This window comes from Lepidochelys kempii, chromosome 3, assembly GCF_965140285.1.
Source record: "Lepidochelys kempii isolate rLepKem1 chromosome 3, rLepKem1.hap1, whole genome shotgun sequence".
NCBI classification, from domain to species: domain Eukaryota; kingdom Metazoa; phylum Chordata; order Testudines; family Cheloniidae; genus Lepidochelys; species Lepidochelys kempii.
Genome location: NC_136382.1, coordinates 195,607,648 through 195,631,435, shown reverse-complemented (window position 1 = coordinate 195,631,435; position 23,788 = coordinate 195,607,648). Strand labels below are relative to the sequence as shown.

General features: G+C 41.4%; 1 long non-coding RNA gene across 2 annotated transcripts in view; it reads right to left on the bottom strand.

The window, feature by feature from the left end:
* The window catches only part of LOC140909660 (uncharacterized), a 33,713-nt gene that overhangs the window by 4,378 nt on the left and 5,547 nt on the right, over positions 1 to 23,788 (bottom strand). Inside the window, exon 4 of one of the 2 annotated variants that reach the window (XR_012158318.2) lies at positions 19,436 to 19,517. The exons of the other annotated variant lie outside the window; for it this stretch is intronic. This is a non-coding gene — a long non-coding RNA (uncharacterized LOC140909660). The remainder of the gene's footprint in view (positions 1 to 19,435; positions 19,518 to 23,788) is intronic. 2 annotated transcript variants of the gene reach the window in all.

The following is a 23,788-nucleotide window of genomic DNA, read 5'->3' as shown; positions in this document are numbered from 1 at the left end:
CATTACCCCTGACTGCCCCAAGCCTTTGAACAGCTTCTGAGGGGCGCGGGAAATACGTTTCTGTATTGTAGTTTAAATGAATTATTCCTCAAAGTTCTGTATGCCTAGTAAGGAATCTATTTGTCAAAAAACATTTTCTGAATCTTTTTTGTTGTCTGTATTGTTACAGACATACTTGTTGAAAGGAATTTTGAAATAAATTACCAAAATAATTAAAACTGGCGTGACTATATTATGTTATTCTGACAAAATATGCAGAATTTTAAAATATTGTGCACAGAATTTTTTTTGGCACAGAATTCCCCCAGGAGTACTTTAGGGAAGAGATGTAATTTGAAACTATTACTTAGATAATACGCTCCTTGGGAACAAGGACTAGGTCTTCCTGTGGTTTTCTTACAGGACTGATCTCACCATAGATGCTGGAGAGTCCAGGCCAAATTAACCCTAGTGTAAACTGATGGAATTCCATCAAAATCAGTAAAGTTGCATCTTTTTACACCCAGTTCTGAATTTGGCCCTTAATCCAGAATTTGAACTCTCATACATCTGTTGACCAATTTCAGATCAAGACTGCCCTCCACTGGTTGCTTCTCTTCAATAAAACAATATTCTCTTCAGGAGGCACTGGTTCCTTCACTCCATTCACAGAAAGGTGTGTGATCTTCTCATGTATGACTTTGTGCTTGAGAAAATTGGAAGATCTGAAGGACTACAGACTCAAGGGTGTTCTGGAGCCAGCAACAGGGGACTGAGGAGTAGAATCTTGTCTCCTGCCTCGTCTGCTACGTGCTTTGCCTTTGAAAAAAGTCACTTACTACTTGTAGTTGGCTAACCGCTGATCACTAAAGCTTGTAGACTGTTTTTTGGGAGGACATGATGACTGGAAGAGCCTTCATCCACCCCTTTCCCCTTTATCCTAGATTTTCTGGAATAGATAACGCCTGAGAAACTTGGCAAATCTGAGGAGCTGACTTGTCACCTTTTCAAACTCTGACCCAGAAATGCCTTCTCATTTCAAATTTTCTAATTGAAATGCCTTCTCAATTAGAAACCATATGCCTACAGTTGCATCCGATGAAGTGAGCTGTAGCTCACGAGAGCTTATGCTCAAATAAATTTGTTAGTCTCTAAGGTGCCACAAGTACTCCTCTTTTTTTTTTCTTGCATATACCTGATGAAAATCTCATGGAATCCATGAATGTATCTGAATATAGGAAGCTGCAGTGGAAAGTTTTTATGCATTACTATCCTTACCTTTTGTTCTTGATGGTCACCATTCCTGCTAAGAAAGGCTCATGGAAAGGCTTTCTGATATGGAGTCAGTTATCTTTTAAAATTCATGAGCTATTGAAAGCCCCCTAAACCAGAGCTATTTGGCTTACAAATACCCCACAAGTGGGTCTGCAGAGTTCCTATGTTCCTTGAAGACAAGCTAGATCTTGCACAGATTAGAAGCTCTGACGACTGTGACAGATGAGCTTGTAAATTCTGCAAGACTAGTGAAGAACTGTGCCATCCATCAAGAGCTAACCAGCATTATCAGCAGATCACTTCAATAACTCAAAATATTCCACCTAATCTTATCATTGTGCACTAGTTCCCTTTGAGCACTATTGAATAAATCACATTTAGACTTTCTAAATAGATCAAGCTTTTAAAAAAAAACAAAAAAACAAAAAACAACCCCTAACTTTACAAAATGTGAGGCCTTGTTTCTCCACTGCCTTGCACCGAATGTCAACATTTATGCCTGTGCAAAGTGGGTGTAATACACTACCTAATCAGAATGATAATGTTTTACATTCACTCTGCACAGGTCTAAATGACTACACAAGGTGCAAGGCAATGGCGAACCAGATCTTTGAGCCTTCTCCCAAACCTCCCTTGTCTGATTAACCTCATATATTATCATTACACCTGTTTATTGCATTACATGTCTTAAAACAAATAAGCTTTCTTAAAGTACATTTTACAGGGAAACATGTTTTCTTCTAATTCACTGCATCTTGAAAACTATTATAATATTTTTCACACTTGTGAACAGGAAAACACTGTAGACTTGTATTGTAAAAACCATAAGCGATGCTTCTTTACTTCCTTTTCTTTCTCTTGGCAGGTGATATTTGTATGGTAGTGACAACTACGCATGATTAAAAACACTATTTCAACTGCAAACATATTGTGCCTAATCCAGTCCTACCTTTCAGCCTTTGCAACCCCAATAAAGTAAGTCAGGGCAGAACTGACCCATTTTGTCTGCTATATGACCCATATTCCAGAGGATGTGGCAAGCAGTAAGTCACGGCATTGTTGTGGATAGCTCACTAAAGGGAAGAGTTCCAGGAAATGTGAGAATATACTTCTCTGTACCTTCATTATTCATGCCATTATGCCAAGCTCAAACATATTTTCCATAGGAGACAAACCCGGGGGATGGGGGGCGGGGGAGGGAACGACACACACACGACATTGGATTTAGGCAGTTTGTCTAACAAATTTCTATTAAAATTAAAAAAAAAGATTTTAATTATCTCCCACCCCCACAAAAAAAATGTTACAGAGGTAATAACTTAGAAGACACACCACTGGAGAATAAGAATAGTTGCACTTTGGCCTTTATTGTAACTATGCACACATGAAAAGTCACCCAGTACTTTAGACTCCCTCTTACAACTGGGCATAATTCTGAATATGCAGATAGAATGCAGCCTTAGGATCTGAGCCTGCCAGGAGTTCCATGCAGACAGCCTCTGGGCCCAGGCCTACCCTCACTGGTTTCAGTGGGGTTCTGCCCACCCAGAGTTCATTGAAGGGTCAGGTGTTTCGCTCTGAATGTCTTTGTTTTTAACCAGTTTATTAGATAGCTAGAACTAAGGTGTTAAAATAATGTTAACTTTTTTAATTCGTAAAAGTATGAAACTGAATTCTCCGATTGATAACGGAACAGCCATTGCACCACCATGTACTCTGGAAGTGGCAATGGGCACTTCTGCTGACACAGTGACAGCCTGCTCGACTTTCCTTTACATTATAACAGCACCTGTACTGACAGCGTAACAGCTTGGTGGAATGTTAGCATATGAGGAATTTCCAGTGTAAAACAAAGCAGAAATTGTCATGTATCAAAACTAGGAATTATAATGGTTCCATTTCACTTTTATCACATAGGAAGAGGAATTAATACTGACGCCTAGACATTGCAGTTTAGACAGGCTCAATCCTGCCAAGAGCTCTTTATGCACATGTGCCAGTGGAGCAGATGGACTTGCAGGCTAGGAACCCAAGTCTCTAACGAAAATAACATGGATTCCAAAGGGAGGGGTGTTTTCTCCCAGTACACAGCATGAGTCTGTTTTAACTAGAGTTGCATAAATATTAGGTTTCAGAGTAACAGCCGTGTTAGTCTGTATTCACAAAAAGTAAAGGAGGACTTGTGGCACCTTAGAGACTAACCAATTTATTAGAGCATAAGCTTTCGTGAGCTACAGCTCACTTCTTCAGATGCATATCGTGGAAACTGCAGCAGGCTTTATATATACACAGAGAATATGAAACAATACCTATTCCCACCCCACTGTCCTGCTGGTAATAGCTTATCTAAAGTGATTTCCAGCACAAATCCAGGTTTTCTCACCCTCCACCCCCCCACACAAATTCACTCTCCTGCTGGTGATAGCCCATCCAAAGTGATAGGGTCTATCCCCAACCATGAGAATTAACATAACCATTTTAATTCAGCAGAGATTATCTCTGAACTATGGAGGTCTGGTTTCAAAACAAACTCTGTCCATTACTCAAAAAGAAAAGGAGTACTTGTGGCACCTTAGAGACTAACCAATTTATTTGAGCATAAGTTTTTTTGAGCTACAGCTCACCTCATCGGATGCATTCAGTGGAAAATACAGTGGGGAGATTTATATACACAGAGAACATGAAACAATGGGTGTTACCATACACACTGTAACCAGAGTAATCAGGTAAGGTGAACTATTACCAGCAAGGGGGGGGGGACTTTTGTAGTGATAATCAAGGTGGGCCATTTCCAGCAGTTGACAAGTGGGGGGTGGGGGTGGGGGTGGGGAAGGAGGGGAACAAACATGGGGAAACAGTTTTACTTTGTGTAATGACCCATCCACTCCCAGTCTTTATTCAAGCCTAAATTAATTGTATCCAGTTTGCAAATTAACTTCAATTCAGCAGTCTCTCATTGGAGTCTGTTTTTGAAGTTTTTTTGTTGAGGAATTGCCACTTCTAGGTCTGTAATCGAGTGACCAAAGAGACTGAAGTGTTCTGCGACTGGTTTTTGAATGTTATAATTCTTGACGTCTGATTTGTGTCCATTTATTCTTTTACGTAGAGACTGTCCAGTTTGGCCAATGTACATGGCAGAGGGGCAGATGACAAAGAAGATCATAGTATTGAAGATGTGGTTGAAGATAACACGGCTGCTACTCTGAAACCTATCATTATGCAAGGCACTGAATTTAGCCATATGGAGTGGAAATCTATCAACTTCATGAAAAAACTCGTACAGATACAGACAGACATCATCTTCCTTTCCAAATGCAAACAGATGGACATCATACCAAAAGGACTGAAGGTAAAAAATCCATTACAATCTACATGCCACACAGACTATGCTGACAGCTTGTACCACACACTCTCAAAGAAACTGCGGAACCATCTGATCAACATCCTCTACAGCAAACTGGGAAAGATTAAGAATGAGCTCTCAAAACTGGATACTCTCATAAAAAGCCAGCCTTCCACACAAACTTCCTCGTGGCTGGACTTTACAAAAATGGGACAAGCAATTTACCAATGTGATATATGCCATCAAGTATTTGCAAACTGGACACCATTAACTTAGGCTTGAATAAAGACTGGGGGTGGATGTGTCATTACACAAAGTAAAACTATTTCCCCATGCTTATTTCCCCCCTTCCCCCTGCCCCGCACTGTTACTCTTATCTTCTTGTCAACTGTTGGAAATGGGCCATCCTGATTATCACTACAAAAGGTTTTTTTTTTTCTCCTGCTGATAATAGCTCACCTTAATTGATCACTCTCATTATAGTGTGTATGGCAACACCCATTTTTTCATGGCGGGGGTGTGTGTGTGATCTTCCTGAATTTTCCACTGCATGCATCCAATGAAATGGATTTTAGCCCACGAAAGCTTATGCTCAAATAAATTTGTTAGTCTCTAAGGTGCCACAAGTACTCCTTGTTCTTTTAGCTCTCTATATGTAGGTACTAGAGTTTGGTTTCCTCTTTTAGATTTTCATTGAGATAGCCGAGGAAGAGCTGCTGTTATGTTCCCAGCAGTGGCTATTTACATGCTGTGACAGAGCATGTTTCTCCATTTTACTACCGTTTTTGAGTAAGTGGAACATTGTCTTTATTTGAGGTGTGTATGTGTGTGGTTTTTGTTTTGCTTTCTTTACCCTGAAATATTTTTTCTAGTCCGTTGGACTTAATTCTAAATTAAGCTTATCTAATCTATAGTGAAGATAGGTCCTTCTCTTATTGTCTGAGCTACCTGGCCCTGTGTTGGGGATTTTGTACCCACTGTCCACAGCACAACTACAAAAAACCTCCATTATGCTGACTTTATATGCAATTCAAGGATGGAAGTCATCCGCCTGAAAACAGTGCATGTGTATATTGTTCAACTGGATACAAAGTGTGTCATTCACAGATGTATATCATCTGCCTCCCTCACTCCCAGCTACAGGAGATGAAGATAAGATCATGTGATTCTGTCTATGCTTTCATGTAGTTCTGCTAAAGAAACAGGTAATCTCATTAGTCTTGAAAACAAGGTGAATATTTCCTGTGTTCTGTCTGTTTGTCCATCTATTCAGGTGCCTACAACATGCTCATCACCATGGTATCTGAACATTCTAGTGCACAAACAATAATCAGCAGTTGTCAATTTTAATATTATTTCTTGACGCATAAAACTAATTTTGGCAGAGACTGTAAGATAATATAAATCAAAACACTGTGGGCCAGACTCTCAGTTGGTGTAAACAGGCTTAGCTCTGTCTGTAGTTGGGTAATAATATACTGTGTAAAAATAAGTAACATGAACTTGTGTATATTACTCCACACACATGGCATAACATTGGCACATCTTGCTGATATAAACCAAAAATCTCCTCACGTACAGTAACTAACAACCAGGCTGATTCATCTCAGATCAACATTCCCTAGACAACTTTTGGCACCCACTGTATCCAACTAAACTACAATGTCAAAGTCCCCCGCCTTTCAGCAAAGAAGAATGATCTATACAATAGCTCTTTATTAGTCAGCTGCTTATCTCAAACTTTAACTGGAGCTGGTCTGCATTTATTTATATAGGGTGAAATCCTGTCTTGTAATGCTTGTGGGCATGAGTAGAGTGGTAACATGGGACTGGAGCCCCTGTAGGAATTCTGGCTGACTGGGAGTTTGTGTGCACACTCCAGAGCTGTAGCTTCACCCCCGTTGGCTTGAGAAGCGTGCCAAGTGGTTTTTGTTCTGTTGGCTTGTGGTGGGAGAAGTGATATGGCCCCATCTTCACTCCAGCACTGCGCAGGCAATTAGCTCCCACAGAATGCTAATGAGGAGTAGGAACTGGCTGGCTCTGCATGTGGGCACCCACCACCTCACACACCACACTTACACTTGCTCAGGGAGTAGCCCGGAGTCTTGCTTTTTTCCCTTCTTTGCATTATTTTATTTGAGCAACTTTTCTATAAAATTCAGTAATGGACAGATTTCAGAGTAGCAGCCGTGTTAGTCTGTATTCGCAAAAAGAACAGGAGGACTTGTGGCACCTTAGAGACTAACCAATTTATTTGAGCATAAGCTTTCGTGAGCTACAGCTCACTTCACCGGATGCATTCAGTGGAAAATACAGTGGGGAGATTTCTATACACAGAGAACATGAAACAATGGGTGTTACCATACACACTGTAATGAGAGTGCTCAGGTAAGGCGAGCTATTACCAGCAGGAGAGTGGGGGTGGGGGGACCTTTTGTAGTGATAATCAAGGTGGGCCATTTCCAGCAGTTGACAAGAACATCTGAGGAGAGCGGGGTGGGGGGTGGGGTGGGGAGGGAGTTGGGGAAGGGGAGGAATAAACATGGGGAAATAGTTTTACTTTGTGTAATGACACATCCACTCCCAGTCTCTATTCAAGCCTAAGTTAATGGGTTAATGGTGTCCAGTTTGCAAATTAATTCCAATTCAACAGTCTCTCGTTGGAGTCTGTTTCTGAAGTTTTTCTGTTGTAATATTGCGACTTTTAGGTCTGTAATCGAGTGACCAGGGAGATTGACGTGTTCTCCGACTGGTTTTTGAATGTTATAATTCTTGATGTCTGATTTGTGTCCATTTATTCTTTTAAGTAGAGACTGTCTGGTTTGGCCAATGTACATGATAGCATATATCACATTGGTAGATGTGCAGGTGAACGAGCCTCTGATAGTGTGGTTGATGTGATTAGGTCCTATGATAGTGTCCCCGAATAGATATGTGGACAGAATTGGCAACAGGCTTTGTTGCAAGGGTAGGCTCCTAAGTTTTTTTTTTGCTGTGTGGTTGTAGGTGAGTATTTGATTCAGGTTGGGGGGCTAATCTGTAGGTAAGGACTGGCCTGTCTCCAAAGATCTGTGAGAGTGAGGGATTGTCCTTCAGGATAGGTTGTAGATCCTTGATGATGCGCTGGAGAGGTTTTAGTTGGGGGCTGAAGGTGATGGCTATTGGCGTTCTGTTACTTTCTTTGTTGGGCCTGTCCTGTAGTAGGTAACTTCTGGGAACTCTTCTGGCTCTGTCAATCTGTTTCTTCACTTCAGCAGGTGGGTAGTGTAGTTGTAAGAATACTTGATAGAGATCTTGTAGGTGTTTGTCTCTGTCTGAGGGGATGGAGCAAATGCGGTTGTATCAGAGCTAGGCTGTAGACAATGGATCCTGTGGTGTGGTCTGGATGAAAGCTGGAGGCATGTAGGGAAGTATAGCAGTCAGTAGGTTTCCAGTATAGGGTGGTGTTTATGTGACCATTGCTTATTAGCACTGTAGTGTCCAGGAAGTGGATCTCTTGTGTGGACTGGTGGGATGGAAATTGTTGACATAATGGTGGAATTCCTCAAGGGCTTCTTTTCCATGGGTCCAGATGATGAAGATGTCATCAATGTAGCGCAAGTAGAGTAGGGGCGTTAGGGGGCGAGAGCTGAGTCAGCCATAAAAATGTTGGCATACTGTGGGGCCATGCGGGTACCCATAGGAGTGCCGCTGACTTGAAGTTATACATTGTTCCCAAATGTGAAATAGTTATGGGTGAGGATAAAGTCACAAAGTTCAGCCACCAAGTTTGCCGTGACATTATCGGGGATAGTGTTCCTGATGGCCTGTAGTCCATCTTTGAGTGGAATGTTGGTATAGAGGGCTTCTACATCCATAGTGGCTTCTACATCCATAGTATTTGTCATTCCACCACTGGTATCAGAATGGAAAAGAATTGATCTATTGCAGAATGGCCTAACTATCAGGGCAGATGGTATCAGAACACATTTTTCAATGACTGCCCTGCCAAGGTCAGAAAGTCATACAGCTTAAGGCTGGAAGGGTCTACAGATAATTTAGTCTGACCTCCTGTATCTCAAAGGCCACTAAACTCTACCCAGCCACCTTCACACCAAGTCTAAGGACCAGAATTAAACCACAGTATTACAGTTGTCAGGAGACTATTGCACGCCACAGACAGAGAACAGGAGGGACTGAGCAGTATCAGTTCACCAAAGGTCACAATATAGAAAGTATAGTGTTTTTAAAGAACGCCTCAGGTCCTGCCAACTCATATACAGATCATGGAAGGATTTAATTCCACTTTGGCATCCACAATGTTTTGAACAATGTCTCTTCATTTAGGTGAGGTGTCATATATACATATATGACATACACACACACATATATCAGACATGCAGTACAGTATACATGTATATATGTACAAGTATATGGCATATGGTGAAGTATCAGGAGAATTCAAATAAAAATGGTGAGATACATTGATCTATTTGAAAACAATCTTTTTATACGGTCAGGGCTTCCAGATAAAAGTGCCTGTTTCCCCTACAGCCACATACCACACAACAGAACCACTAACCCAGGAACCTATCCTTGCAACAAAGCCCGTTGCCAACTGTGCCCACATATCTATTCAGGGGACACCATCACAGGGCCTAATAACATCAGCCCACTATCAGAGGCTCGTTCACCTGCACATCCACCAATGTGATATATGCCATCATGTGCCAGCAATGCCCCTCTGCCATGTACACTGGTCAAACTGGACAGTCTCTACGTAAAAGAATAAATGGACACAAATCAGATGTCAAGAATTATAACCTTCATAAACCAGTCAGAGAACACTTCAATCTCTCTGGTCACGCGATTACAGACATGAAAGTTGCGATATTACAACAAAAAAAACTTCAAATCCAGACTCCAGCGAGAGACTGCTGAATTGGAATTCATTTGCAAATTGGATACTATTAACTTAGGCTTGAATAGAGACTGGGAGTGGCTAAGTCATTATGCAAGGTAACCTATTTCCCCTTGTTTTTTCCTACCCCCCCCCCCCCAGACGTTCTTGTTAAACCCTGGATTTGTGCTGGAAATGGCCCACCTTGATTATCATACACATTGTAGGGAGAGTGATCACTTTAGATAAGCTATTACCAGCAGGAGAGTGGGGTGAGAGGAAGTATTTTTTTATGCTTTGTGTGTATAAAAAGATCTTCTACACTTTCCACAGTATGCATCCGATGAAGTGAGCTGTAGCTCACGAAAGCTTATGCTCAAATAAATTGGTTAGTCTCTAAGGTGCCACAAGTACTCCTTTTCTTTTTGCGAATACAGACTAACACGGCTGTTACTCTGAAACATTTCTAGGATACAACAGGAGAGTCCAGCTAGGGCTTCTCTATGTGAGGGTGGATTAAAAAAAGAAGAGTTAAGATCAAATTAAATTTGTTTTCTCTGCCCCTCCCTTAAATAATCTCTATCCCCAGATGAAGAGTGGCAGAATTACTTCCTTCTCTGCAGAATTTTGTGTTTGCAAGTGTTGAATTTATTTTAAGAGCTTCCATAAAGACAATACTTTAGACATGCTTGTCAGCTATTTCTGAAATCTCTTTGATGAGGAAAGCAGCTCTGTAAAATGGCATCATGCAGTTCCATGGTTATTGTCCCAATCATTCTCATACCCAATTTATTCATTTTAAAAATAAATATATGGGCTTTCTATCTATCAGCCCTTATTTTCATTCTATGTTCTGAAAGTCAAGGTATGTGCTTTTCTACTGTGCTCTACGAACCCCCTGCTGGAGTGGCTGGGGAAGGACATGCACAGTGGCCTTCTACAACAGTGAGGACATCATGCTCAGGCATGAGACAAGGAAATAAACTCACTATACACAGAGTACTGTCAAATACAAAAACAGAAAACTAACAAACAGGGAGGGGAGAAAAAGAAAAATCATCCCCCAATAATCTTTCAGTTTTATTCATCTTAGATATGTGTGTTGTGATGGGGCAAGGCCAGATGGCTATAGAAAAGTAGTGGGAGATAGATATATTAGCTCCAGGCTAAACAAATCCCTGGTACCAGGATAAGTGAAATGGCAGCTGCTCCAGGTCAATTAAGACACCTGCGGGCAATTAAGGACTTTCCAGAAGGCAGGGAGAATGCTAGGCTGATTGGGACACCTGAAGCCAATCAGGGGCTGGCTGAAACTAGTCAAAAGCCTCCCAGTTAGTCAGGTGGGTGTGCAGGTCAAGAGCTGTGGGAGGAAGTTGTGCTGTTGGAGAGACTGAGTAGTACACACCATATCAGGCACAAGGAAGGAGGCCCTGAGGTAAGGATGAAGTGGAGCTTGAGGAAGTGAGGGCTGCTGTGGGGGAAGTAGCCCAGGGAATTGTACATGTCATGTTTCTAAAAGGTCAGCTATCATAGCTGATACTATTAGGGTCCCTGGGCTGAAGCCCGCAGTAGAGGGTGGGCCAGGGCTTCCCCTTCGCCCCCTGATTAATCACTGAGACTGGGAGACAACAGAGACTGTACAAGGAAGGATAACTTCTCCTCACCTCCCTCGCTGGCTTATGATGAAAATGGCTCAGTAGACTGTGACCCTTGTCTCTAGAGAGAGAACGGTTACATGGAGGGTCACAGTGAGCCTCTGAGGCTAGCAAAATCCGTCAGGAAACGTAGGACCCATGGAGGCAAGGACAGAGCTTTGTCACTGTATGTAAAACAGTAGGAAAAACCTTTTAGAGAAAATGTGATTATTAAGATCACATTGTCCTTTAATATTTTTGGAATAATAAATTGATTTTTCTGCAGACTTTATTCCTATTGCTATGATTAAAATCTCTTGTGCATTCCCTTCCCTCACAGCAGTAGGGTATCTGAGGTCTGTTTCAACACATTAGACCTGCACAAAATGACTATTGCAACCACATTCCACAAATGCTTTCTCCCCCTTCAGCCTAGCATACATGTGTGCACGTCTGCTACAAGAGACACAGGAAATGACCGGTCTCTTATTTTTCTCTCAGTATCACAATCAAGGTTTTTCCTCTTTTTTACTACAATAAAGAACAAAGAACTTCTAGTACCACCCCCTTCAGGACTCATATGAAAGTGGCAGTGTGTGAGGGAAAAAACTGTTACCTACCTTCTCGTAATTGTTGTTCTTCGAGATGTGTTCATGTCCATTCCAAGTAGGTGTGTGTGCCCGCCACATGCACAGTCGTTGGAAGGTTTTCCCCCTAGCATCTAAGCAGTACCCGTTGGATGGGCTGTGGAGACGCCTGGAGTCGCACCTTCATGGTAGTCTATATAGGTCCTTGGCGACTGCTGCCTCTTCAGTTCCTTCTTGCCAAATACCCTGACAGAGGGGAAGGAGGGTGGGTCTCGGAATGGACATGAGCAACACATCTCTAAGAACAACAATTACGAGAAGGTAGGTAACCGTTTTTTCTTCTTAGAGTGCTTGCTCATGTTGATTCCAAGTAGGTGACTGCGATGTTCCCCTCTGGTGATCTGCTAGGTCACTCCAATCCTTGACTCTGGGAGCCAGCCTTACCCTGCTCTGCTATAAGAACCCCCCACTCCTGGGCTGTTCATGCACAGCCTCTGGCATGTAAGCCGCTCCTTGGATTGTGCAACCAAATGACACTATCCAATATCTCCAGTCCCAGACACAACCCTAGCAGCCTCTGTCTTCCAGTGCCAAGTTACGCCCGCTGGACGCTGCAAGCTTATATGAATTCACCAATTTAACAAATAAACTGATATGTACAAGGCTTGTTAACTCAAGGGGAGCCTCTAACACACTTCAAACCAAACACACTGCTTCAGGTAGAACAAACAGACAGATTTTAAGTGATTGTAAGTCCACCCATAACAAGTCAGATTTGGTCAAATGAAATAAAATCAAATTGTATTCTATGCTGATCTTAACACTTTCAATGCCCTTACAAACTTAGATGCTTCTCACCACAGGCTGGCTGGTTGTCCTCCAGCCAGGCTCTCCCCTTTGATCAGCGCTTCAGTTGCTTGGTGTGGTGTCCGTAGGAGTAGGTGGAAGACAGAGGAAGAGCATGGTAAACGTCTCTCCCTTTTATCATGTCCTTTCTTCCCTCTTGGCTTTGCCCCCATCCCCTTCAGAGTCAGGTGAGTATTACCTCATCGCAGTCCCATATTGACCAAAGGAAGGGGGATGACTCACTCGAGCAGATCCTTTTGTTGCTGTGAAGCTGGGCTGGGTTTGTCTCATACTTGCCCTGATGAGGTGTGAACTGCCTCTCTGCTCTTGGAGAGTTTTTGCCTGGGCTTATTTTAAGCCATGAGGATACATTTTCAGCCTCATAACTATATACATGAAATTATAACCTATAACACTACTGTAACGATTACTGTAACATCACTATAACAATGCTCAGTGCATCATGAGCCTTCAGGAGATACCGAACAGGACAAACTTTGCGTAGGATACCACCCAATCATTTTACAAGGATGAACATGGGGATGCTGGGTGTTCCCCCGAGGTACAGAGCATCACAGTGACTCCCAAACACCTCCTAGGAGGAGGGGTCAGAGCTCAGCAGGTCGCCGACTGCAGCACCGCTCTACCAAATGCGGCATCATCTCTGGCCTGCTGTGTAATGGCGTAGTGCGATGTAAAGGTGTGGATCAACGACCAGGTCGCTGCCCTGCAGATGTCTTCAATAAGGATTTGTGCCAGGAATGCCGCTGAGGATGCCTGTGCCCTTGTGGAGTGTGCCATCAGCGCGGGGGTAGGTATCTTTGCTAAGTCATAACATGCCCAGATCCAGGACATGATCCGAGAAGAGATCCTGTGGGATGAAACTGGAACAGATGCTACCATCCAAAATATGGCCTGGCCATATATGTGAAGAACACCACCATCACAGATTTTGATGTCCCCTCCCCACACTGAAAAGGAAGCCACCTACACTCCTGCCATCAGAATAGGGGAAGTGCACATCACCAATGTGTATAAAGCCTGTAATTCAAAATGGCTGAAGCCAGCACTCCCAAGAGCACCAATCCCAGCCCGATATGTTGGTGACTTTAACAGTACCACACTATGTGGGGCTATGAAGTTAATGAAGCAGACTGAAGACCTCACAAACTGGATGTCTGCGGAATATCTGCAACTGGTCTTTGATCCCAAACGGCAATCAACTTTCCACACTTCTTGCTGGCAACGCAATGCAATTACAACTCATTTACATCCTGCAAATTACTTCCCAACTTCTAAGCTCAGTACCAATGTGGACACTATATCCATTTGTTTTTAACTGGCCATCAGGAAGTTTAGACTTGAAATTTGATGAAGGTTTCTAACCATCAGAGGAGTAAAGTTCTGGAATAGCCTTCCAAGGGGAGCAGTGGAGGCAAAAGACATATCTGGCTTCAAGACTAAGCTTGATAAGTTTATGGAGGGGATGGTATGATGGGATAACCTAATTTTAGCAATTAATTGATCTTTGACTATTAGCAGTAAATATGCCCAATGGCCTGTGATGGGACACTAGATAGGGTGGGATCCGAGTTACTATAGAGAATTCTTTCCTGGGTGTCTGGTTGGTGAGTCTTGCCCACATGCTCAGGGTTTAGCCGATTGCCATATTTGGGGTCGGGAAGGAATTTTCCTCCAGGGCAGATTGGCAGAGGCCCTGGGGGGTTTTCGCCTTCCTCTGCAGCATGGGGCATGGGTCACTTGCTGGAGGATTCTCTGCACCTTGAAGTCTTTAAACCACGACTTGAGGACTTCAATAACTTAGACATAGGTCAGGGGTTTGTTACAGGAGTGGGTGGGTGAGATTCTGTAGCCTGCGTTGTGCAGGAAGTCAGACTAGACTATCATAATGGTCCCTTCTGACTTTAAAGTCTAGGATTCTATGATTAACACAAGTCTATCACCACCCACATCGGTATAGAAATCCCCATGATTCTGTTTAAACAAATCCCCTGGTGGAACCTGACCAGAGCTGATTGGGATTGCTAAAGGGAAGCTGTAGAAAAAGTGATCTGAATTCCCACACCAGAATGTCATCACCAGTTGTTGGCCTCCTTACAGCTGCCACCAAGAACAGTATCCCTTGGGGGTTCTGGGAAGAATACACTGCTGGACAAAAGAGACCCATGACCTGAACTAGCAGTACAACCAGTTGGGCAGCCCACAGGTGAAGGCCCTGTTAGAGTCTCTAGATTCAGCCAGATGCCAGCAGTGGATCGAGTGCAGAGGAAATTTAAGACCGGCGCAGCCTCTGTAGACTTGTCATTGACCTACAATACAATCTGGATTAAAGGCCTTATCAGGGTTCCCTCCCCACTCTGAACTCTGGGGTACAGATGTGGGGACCCGCATGAAAGACCCCCTAAGCTTATTTCTAGCAGCTTAGGTTAAACACTTCCCCAAGGCACAAATCCTTCCCTGTTCTTGGATGAGTACTGCTGTCACCACCAAGTGAGTTAGACAAAGATGCAGGAAAAGGACAAATTGGAATTCCTGTTTTCCCCAAAATATTCCCCCAAGTCCCTTCACCCCCTTCCCTGGGGAGGCTTGAGAATAATCTACCAACCAGATAGGTAAACAAAGTGAGCACAGACAAGACCCTTGGGTTTTTAGGACTCTAAAAACCGAATCAGATTCTTAAACAGAACTTTATAATAAAGAGAAAAAAAAGTAAAAGAAACACCTCTGTAAAATCAGGATGGAAGGTAATTTTACAGGGTAATAAGATTTAAAACATAGAGGATTCTGCTCTAGGCAAAACTTCAAAGTTACAAAAAACAGGGATAAACCTCCCTCTTAGCACAGGGAAAATTCACAAACTAAAACAAAAGCTAATCTAATGCCTTTCCTTCCTATTACTTACAATTTGTAATCTTAGATGCTTAGTTCAGGTATGGCTTTAGGAAATGTATTTTCCCTGCCCTGGTTCCTCACTGACTCGGAGAGGACACAAAAACCCCAAAACTAAAACCTCTCCCCACAGATTTGAAAGTATCTTCTCCCGTTATTGGTCCTTTTGGTCAGGTGCCAACCAGGTTATCTGAGCTGCTTAACCCTTTACAGGTAAAGGAGGGATTTTATGCTACCCTTAGCTGTATGTTTATGACAGGCCTGATGCTGAAACTTGCAAGGATTATCCCCTGCTGCAAAACACTATGCCTGCTATGGATGATGCTGAGCAATAGGCGGCTACATGTCCACTTTGACAGCAAAGATAGTTTTCTCTGGTTCCTCAGCAATGGACTGCCACAAGGCTCGGTACTTGTGCTGATGCTTTTCAATGTTTACTCAAATGACATGCCTCCAACGAAGTCACAGGAATTTGCATATGCAGCTGACCTTGCCCTTGCAACAAGCAGCCACCATTAGCGACACTGAGTCCAACTTGAACAGGGACCTAAACACCATGGAGCAATATTTCCAGAAATGGAGGCTCAAGCCAAATCCTCACAAAACAAGTCACTGCATTCCATCTTGATAACAGGAATGCTAAGCGCATCTTGAAAGTAACCTTCTGCGGCAACAGTGTACAACATGACCCCACTATGACACATCTCGGAGTGAAGCTGGATCACACGTTAACCTTCCGTGACCATCTGAAGAAAGTAGCTGCCAAGATGAAGACAAGGGTTAACCTGGTCCAGAAATTGACAAGCACAAGCTGGGGAGCACCAGTGTTACAGACATCAGTGGTGGCCCTTCTGTACTCTGTAGCTGAGTACTGTGCATCAGTATGGACCAAAAGTAGCCATACTGGACTGGTTGATGTCCAACTAAAAGCTGCAATGCATTGCTGCAACCCTCAAATTGACTATAACACCTTGCTTGCCAGTGCTGTGGCACGTTGCTCCCCCATCCATTCACCACGATGTTGCAACCCTTTGGGAATTCCAGAAGATCGTGGAAAATGAACATCTTCCCATCCATCAGGACCTTAACAACATCCCTCTCATATCAAGGCTCTGTCAAATTTCTCTACTTAGACTGTAGAGCAACAACTATAATTTTACATTTAGATAGTTGAGCCAATACCATCTGGAGTAGTAGAGTGTGTTGCTGTGATGCCTTCTTCGTATTTATGAATCAAGCATTGAGTTGTTCCAGGGTCTGTTCTGGGTGACCACAGTCGCACATGGAGAGTCTTTAATTTTCCATTTGTGCAGCAAGAATCCGCATCTGCCATGATTTGCGTGGATGCAGTTTAGGGTTGCCCATAGCTTCATGGGAGATCAAAGCCAGGGATCTTCTGCGTTGGGTCTTTCACAGGATGTTTATTTGAGACTGGTAAACGCCATTTGGCTTTCCAAGCTTCATCAGAGTTGAAGTTGCATTGTTGAAGGTTAAATGTATGGACCCAAAAGGGCTTACACAACTTCAGTCACAACTAATAGTGGTGAGGCCTGTTAATGCACTCTGATCAGCCTCCAGAAGTAGAGGAGTTCTTTTACAGTGGATCAATACTGCTTACACTTTGCCTGAAAAAGTAATCCTTTTCAACTGGCCTGCCTGATCAGATAAGATGGAACAAAGTATGCTGGGATCTGTAGTTTCTGCAGGGCACAAGTTTGTATTAAGACAGTAATTGTCAACTCCAAATATCATGAGTGAAGCCCACCCAAAACTACAAATGACTTAAAAATTAATGAGTTTTTTTTTTAAAAAGTTAAATTTTGGGGTTTTTGTTTTGCACCTTTCGGTCACATTGGGTATGTCTACACAGCCTGTGTCAACAGACTTGCATCAGTGGGGCTAGCGCACTAAAATAGCTGTGTAAGAATAGCTGCCATGAGCTGTATAGACATACCCGCTTGTATTACGTTTTCAAGCTTTTCTCCACAACCACGAGGACTAGAAACTTTTTTTTTAAAGCAGAGATTCTCTCCTAATCACATGTATTCAAGACCTGGGGCTTTAACACAAACAACAAATATCACAATATTCAGGATAAAAAAATCATGAGGGAGGGCAATGCTATAAAGATGAGATGGAAATAAGCCACACCATAGAAATGAGTCAGCTACACTTTGGTTACCCCAATGAATAGTAATGCCAAAATTCTTCAGAAGGATTAAGAGCAAGATTTTTGCATGGACCTAATTGCAATGTCCTATTTTTTCATTCCCGCCCCCCCACCCCCAGTTAGGCTTTATGATAGAAATCAGAGATGGGGGGGGGGGACACAACAATGTTATCATGTAGCCCAGTGGTTCTCAACCTGGGGTATGTGTACTCTGGGGGTACGCAGAGGTCTTCCAGGGGGTACTCAACTCATCTAGATTGGTGTTTCTCAACCTCGGGGATGTGACCCCTCCCAGGGGGGTCACAGGATAGGTTTAGGGGGGTTGTGCAGGGCCAGTGTTAGGGGGTGGCAAGCAGGGCAATTCTCCATGGGCCCCATGCTACAAGGGGCCCTGTGAAGCTAAATTATGTACTTCAGCTCCAGGGAGCAGGGCTTGGGCTTCAGACAAGGCTCACAAGTGAAAAACAGGCTCAAGTATCACACTAAGTACAATATTTATATCTAATTGATTTATAATTCTATGGTAAAAATGAAAAAGTAAGCAATTTTTCAGTAATAGTGTGCTGTGACACTTTTGTATTTTTATGTCTGATTTTGTAAGCAAGTATTTTTAAGTGAGGTGAAACTTGGGGTACACAAGACAAATCAGACTCCTGAAAAGGGTAGAGTAGTCTAGGAAGGTTAAGAACCAGATTCTAGCCCACATCTCTGCCAGTGCTGTAATATCACATGTTTTGCATTGTGATGTTGGTTAGACAAGTTCAGTGAGTGACATTTTTAGTAAAACTTGGTGTATTTACGATTATTTTTTATGATATAGTCTGTGGAGAATTTTTAAGTACCTGATTATCTGTATGCAGAGTCACCCACCCTTCCAGGATATTTAAAGGGAACTCCAAAGATATATACACCTATTAATAGTAGTAACAAACATAATTTTATTAGAAGTTGTTCCTTTTCCCTATTTGTTTTCTTCTGAGGAAAAAAAATATAGACTTTCTAACAATGGAAAGAGAACAGATGCTGTAACTGGTATAGTTCTGCTTGTTATCTGAGTTACAATTTTTTTTCCTGAGAGAGACAAGGTGGGTGAGGTAATATCTTTTATTGGATCAACTTCTGTTGGTGATAGAGACAAGCTTTTGAGCCACACAGAGCTCTTCTTCAGGTCTGGGAAAGTTACTCCCCCAGTGTCACAGTGAAACACAAGGTGGAACAGATTGTTTAGCATAAGTAGTTAGCAGGCCATTCTACCTTGAATGGTCCCTTACAATATGTGCTAACACCAACAGAAGTTGGCCCAATAAAAGAGATTACTTCACCCAACTTGTCTGTCTAATATCCTGGGACTGACATAGCATACAGTGTAATTGTAGCCATTTCACCCCCCACATCACATACAAAATAAGAAAATTAACAGACCACTTCATCTTCACTGTTAATTTTGCTGTATTCATGGATTTTTCAAATCAGAGTGTTATCTAACAGTGAAAAAAGTTACAGCAAGGTGGGCCCATCTCTAGTATCTAAGATGCACTCTGGTGTTTAAATGCCATAATACAAAAACTAAAGGAAACAATAAGCTGTTGCTCAGAGCTGCCACCTCCTGTCCATATTCCCTACTCACATATCCTGGCCAATTTCTAGTCAGCACCAGCCAAAATGTTCCCTGTCCCGCTCCATCTCCAGAATTAACTGCACACAGGAAGCATATTCCCACAAAAATAATCAGACACAAATATTCAGATGGCAACAATAAGGATGAAATAAGAAAGATGTGAAGTTAAACAGTTTACAATATATTTCTCTTACCAACAGTTATATTTCCATGAATATCCCAGGAAATTAGATCCAATTAATATACAGAAAGAGCAGATATACTTCTCAAGAAACACTGTGGATTTTGTGTCAAAAGAAAGATCATTTTTATTATGCAGATTAGTTAGTCCCAAAATAATTATACATTTCAGATATCTGAAGCACAGTGCAGAATTTATAAAATATTAATTAAAAGGAAAACCTGAAGAAAAATTTCTCTGGAGATTTTTACCAACTTTTGTTATAAGTAGCACCTAATATTACTATAACTGAAAAGTTAGAGAAATGGCTTTTGCTATTTTTTCCACTTTGTGTATTTGACCACCCTCTGCTTTTCACAGCCCCTTGTGCACAGCCATTCCCCTGCATATAGTCAGTTAGACCAAGATGCTATATACATTTGTTCATGTGTGTAAATTTACTCTCATGAGTAGTCCTACTCAAGTCAGAGTGAAGTTATGCATGTGTGTGTGTTTGCAGAATAAGAGCCTTAATTTCCTCCTTGCAAGGAGGAAACTGAAAAACCCTTATAAAAATGTTTTTAAAAAATCAGGACATAATGTAATGGATGATCTACTCTAAACTGGATTTTGTAAAAAAAAAAAAAAAAATATATTCAAATAAAAAAAATGCAAGCTGTCAATGTCCTTTTAGATATGATCATTTTATAGGAACTTCTCAAAACACTTCACATATGTAAACAAATGTCTTTTACAGAAAAATACATTTTAGCCACATCTGGATTTGCACTGTAAATAACAAGTAGCTAAATGGTTAGAATTTCACCAAGAGACCCAAAGACATTAATTTGGTGTTCCATGATTACTCGGCAGATGGTAGCACAAATAGTCAGTATATTGATTCATAAAGTTCAAACATTAAACTGCCACAGTGAATTACCATTTTAATTAAAGAAGATCAATCCCTTTAAACCATGGAAGCCAAAATACAGGGTAGCATGTATACATGATTTGTAAGCAGAAGACTTCTGTCACTAAGGGCTTGATCTCGCTCCAATGAAGTCAATGGAAATTTTGTCATTGACTTCAAAAGAAGTAGGATAAAGTCCTAATGTAATTAGTATTTCATTTAGTATTTCATTTCTCTGAACTCTAGGGTACAGATGTGGGGACCTGCATGAAAACCCCCCCTAAGCTTATTCTTACCAGCTTAGGTTAAAAACTTCCTCAAGGTACAAACTTTGCCTTGTCCTTGAACTGTATGCTGCCACCACCAAACGTGTTAAACAAAGAACAGGGAAAGAGCCCACTTGGAGATGTCTTCCCCCAAAATATCCCCCCAAGCCCTACACCCCCTTTCCTGGTTAAGCCTTGATAAAAATCCTCACCAATTTGTACAGGTGAACACAGACCTAAACCCTTGGATCTTAAGAACAATGAAAAATCAATCGTTTCTTAAAAGAAGAATTTTAATTAAAGAAAAGGTAAACGAATCACCTCTGTAAACTCAGGATGGTAAATACCTTATAGGGTAATCAGATTCAAAACATAGAGAATCCCTCTAGGAAAAAACCTTAAGTTACAAAAAGACACAAAAACAGGAATACACATTCCACCCAGCGCAGCTTATTTTACCAGCCATTAAACAAAAGGAAATCTAACGCATTTCTAGCTCAATTACTTGCTAACAGAAGTTCTGAGACTGCATTCCTGATCTGTTCCCAGCAGAAGCATCACACAGACAGACAAACCCTTTCTTTCCCCCGCTCCAGCTTTGAAAGTATCTTGTCTCCTCATTGGTCATTTTGGTCAGGTGCCAGCGAGGTTATCTTAGCTTCTTAACCCTTTACAGGTGAAAGGGTTTTACCTCTGATCAGGAGGGATTTTATAGCACTGTATACAGAAAGGTGGTAACCCTTCCCTTTATTTTTATGACAATATTTACTAGAGCTAGGCAAGATTCAAGAGACAAATCGGTCTTGGTTAAAACTTTTGGACAAAATCCTACAGACCTTACTTAGGGCTGGCCTATACACAGTATGTGTATTTGTTTTTACAGTACTGATCAGAAATAAGCTATGCTGGTATAACTGTGTTCACCCTAGAGGATTGCACCAATTTAATTACATTGGGTTTTAATATAATTAAATCAGTGTAAAAACTGCATGTAGACAAATGCTTAAACAAAACTCCCACTGGACTAGGTGGATGAGGAGTCTGATTCAATATGGTAATACCTAATGGTTTCCAATTTCAACAGGAGATTTGCCTGAGAAAGGCCTGCTAGAACAGACATTATTAATCAGTTGTTACCCTAATGGGCAGAAAGTAATTGCTGGAATTTCTGCTTAACAGAATTTTGTATTTAAAACATTTATGAATAAGTGAATCATTAACCACCTAAAAAGTGAATATTCTAAATATTAAAGAAAAGTGTGTTTAGAGGAATACATCTGCTAGCTGGCAAAGACATTACACATTAATTCATATCAAATTCAAACATGCAAAGTGTCTGAATTTTCTACTAATGTAGACATTTATAATTTTTAAATAAAAAAATTCTGTTACTTTATACCTGGCATAACTGTTAGCGGATAGAAAAGGGGTGGGTGGAAAGAATGCTTTCCCTTCAGGATATACACATAACTTCCATGCTCATTTTGCCTTCTAGGTAATACTTATGTTTAAACACATGTAAGCTCTGTTTGAAACTACTACAACTGGTACCAGTTCATTTTATTTTTGGCGTATATTACTCCAAACTCAAACTAACAATCTCTTAAAATAAGTGGTTCCTATATTCCATGTCAATAGCAAGCATAACATGTTCAGGAATCTGTTTTTAAGCACTTCAAGTGTCATCAAAATGCTGGTGTTTAATTTGTGGCATACAATATGCAGCCTATGAAAGGTCTAATGTGTGTCTATAGACAGTAATTCTCCTTAAACAAGATTCCCTGTAAAATTTTTGTCGTCTTATATTTCCTTGGAAATACAAACACATATCTATATCAGCTTGTAATGTGAGGTTCCTGGAATTGTTTAGCACTCTTTCCAAGATAAGAACACATGCCAAGAGGCTCTCGTTACTTCAAGTAAGTGACACATCCCTTTTTGCTGGGCCACCATTTCCCTCTTATAACTCTCAACTTCGGTATGCTTTCGGCTTTACTGAGTCATAGTATCATCCAAAGGTTAGTAGGGGGAACTCCAAGAGCAGCATACGCTAATTCTCTCTTGAAGAGTGAATGCATTATTTCTGTTGTGCCTTGGCCGTCTGAACAAAATAAATAAATAAAAATATCTTACTGCAGTTTTCTGGAAAAGATAGTTTAATCGTCAATAAAAGATGAACTATGATTGATAAGATTTCATGTTTCATTATATAACAGCTCTCATTTTAGTTACAAGGGGCACAACCTGCCCAGGCTTGGAAAGGTCACATGAAGCCTCCCAAAGACAACAGAACCAGAAGAGTTCTACTGTGCAAAGAAATTAGGGACCTGCCGTGAAGCCCCTCAAAAAGGAGGCAGACCCCACATATAGAGGGATCCACCAGCAAAAACTCATGTGTAGGTGCTTATAACCCTTCTGCAACCTATTCCCAGGTTGAGGGAGGAGACAGGATTCTATCCTTCCCAAACTCCTCCACACAGCCTATCAGCTCTACTTTCTTGAATCAACCTGTTCTGAACTCCCTGTCCATATCTTCATCTTCTCTTGTTCTGATTCTTGTCACTCCCACTTTCCAGACTCCAATATGCACGTCTGTCTTCTCCCATGTACACAAATACATAACTTATCTCAGCCTTAAAACCTTCCAATAGTTCCACTATCCCCAACCCTTCTCTGTGCATGGTGTGGACTCCATGTGGTACATGCAGCATGTCCTCAACCAGTAGAACCATACCAATTCTACTGTCAGGGGCCCTCTGCACTTACAATGGCAGAATTTTTCCTTGATTGTCTTCACTAAAATTTATACCAGCTCTTGTATCACTTCTCTCTGTGAAGAGTTTTGGGATGCTAGTCAGCATACAATTATAATTTCACCACAATATCCTTGCTGCTGCTGATAGAAACTTTTATCCTCTAACATCACATCCATTTATGTATGTATGCAAGCCAGTTCGATTCTTAATGACCTCTAACTCCGGTACTTACCACATTTTTCATACAGAATAATCAAATCATTAAAATTACTATTTAAGGTATTGTGTCCTCTGAAATTTTTTCTAAATGTTCCAACAAATTTTTTTTGAAGAAAATAAGGGATATTCTCAAAATCAGAGATCTTATAACAATGTGTTTTCTCCTGAATCAGAGTATTTCACAGTTATATTTTTAGTGAGGTAAAGTGTTTACAAAAAAATTAATTTTAAAGTCA